The sequence below is a fragment of the Lucilia cuprina genome, chromosome 3 (genome assembly GCF_022045245.1).
Source record: "Lucilia cuprina isolate Lc7/37 chromosome 3, ASM2204524v1, whole genome shotgun sequence".
NCBI classification, from domain to species: domain Eukaryota; kingdom Metazoa; phylum Arthropoda; class Insecta; order Diptera; family Calliphoridae; genus Lucilia; species Lucilia cuprina.
In genome coordinates this window covers 67,603,797-67,606,026 of record NC_060951.1, presented here as the reverse complement: position 1 = coordinate 67,606,026, position 2,230 = coordinate 67,603,797, and positions in this window count along the sequence as shown.

Sequence of the window (2,230 nt, the reverse complement as noted above, 5' to 3'; positions counted from 1 at the left end):
AAAAAAAAATAAAGCTGTAAGTTTAGTGGTTTCTTTTTTATAAACATATATGTATGTTAAGAATTTTTCGATCTCACTCCTTATACATTAGGGGGCTTTTGTTTTTAGAAATTTTATTTTGTATTTTACAAATGCAATTTTGTATTTTAATTTCAGCTAATGATTAAACAAAAAACAATCCCTATATTATAGATAAAATTTAACTAAAATAAATATAACTCCTATTTAAATTTACACAAATGACAAATCTTACTCGAAACATATTATTTATAAAGTTTTTTTAATAAAATTATAAAGTTTTTGGAAAATTTTAATAATATTTTTTAAATATAATTGCAAAATATAAATTCAAAAAAAATTTGAAATTTCAACTTAAAAAATATATATGCAAAATAATTGCTATCTGAGTGAATTAGAATTTTCATCTGATGAATCCATCGGTGACAATTCGCCTGGTTTTCCTAGCTGTCAAAGTTTGTTATTGTTTACATTTTTATATTTAAAAATGTCCGTTAAACAATGAAAAACTTCGTTAATATTTTGAATTATTTATGTGAAAAATCTGAAATCATCAAGCATCTCGTAAACAAATATCATTTTATTTAAATAATGGCTTAATTAGTATGTATACAAATATGTTATTTAAGAAAAATATTTTTTCTATTAAACATATTAATAAATAAATAATAAATAATAATTAACTTTTTTTAGTTAATCTCTATATCTACATAGTGTATATATAAAACAATATCGTTTAATTTGTTAACATTGAATAGATTTCAAAATTAAGCCATAACATAGAAGTCAGTTGCCGCCAGCCGGGTAAATATTCATATGCGTTTCTTAATATTGCATTATTTAAACAAAATTTTATTTGTTTACGAGATACTTGGTATTTTCAGATTTTTTACATAAATAATTTATCTGAATTCGCCTTGGAGTTTGACAATATGCCTACCATGGCGAATTCAGATAAGGTGGTGGCAGTTCTGCAACAACAACATTTCCCATGTATTTTGTTTTTGCTTTTGGTTTTCATAAATGTACGGCGAATTCATTTGATGAAAAATTTTTGTAAAATGTTTATATTATATTAAAAAAAGATGAAGATATTAAAATTTATGAGGAAAATATATTCTGAATTGAATAATGTTTGTTTCAAACGAAAAATTCTATTCCGGCTGCTTAATTTGCAAAATTTAAGTATGTGCTTTAAGTTAAGTAAAACTTAATTTTTTGTGAAAGTAAACATAAAAAAGTACATATTCATGAAAACATTTTATTACGAATGAATGAATATTTGTTGCGAATGGATAATTCTACTCCGGCGGAGTAATTTTCAATATTTGGCCATAATGTAGAAGCTGCCGGACGGGTAAATACCTCATATGGGTTTTGTTATATAAAGCGTTCCGGAACATACTTTTTTTAGTTAATCTCTTTATATAAAACAATATCGTTTAATTTGTTAACATTGAATAGATTTCAAAATTAAGCCATAACGTAGAAGTCAGTTTCCGCCAGCCGGGTAAATACTTCATATGCGTTTCTTAATATTGCATTCTTTAAATCAAAGTAAATTAATAAAGTAGCGACACGAGTTGTTGTACAACAAACGTCTACAAAAACCACAGGCAATTTGTTTTTGTTCGAAAATATAAAAATGTAAACAATAACAAACTTTGACAGTTAGGAAAACCAGGCGAATTAAGAAAAAAATTATCAGCTGATTGATTAACACCACCTTATATAAATTCGCCATGATGCCTACACTTCAAAGTACCAGCCAAGGCGAATTCAGATAAATGTTTATATAAAATTTTTGTAAAATGTTTATATTACATTAAAAAATGTCAAAAACGATAAGTACGGCGAATTCATTTGATGAAAAATTTTTGTAAAATGTTTATATTATATTAAAAATAATGAACTTAGAAACATGAAATTAAGTATGTAGATACCGGATTAGACGAGAAACAAAACGATGGGAATTTTTTTTGGTACTTTTTCGTTCTGTAAAAGGTATATAGAGTCGGAATTAGGTGAGAACCGGGAAACGTGAACTTATTGGTATTTTTTTGTTTTGTTTTTTAAGGTACTTTTTGAATTTTCTATAATATTGAATCTAGAAACATGAAATTAAGTATGTTCAGCCCGAATTAAGTGATTTGAAAGAAGAGTTTTTGATACCGACTTTTTTAAACACACCATGCTGAAAGGTATATATAAT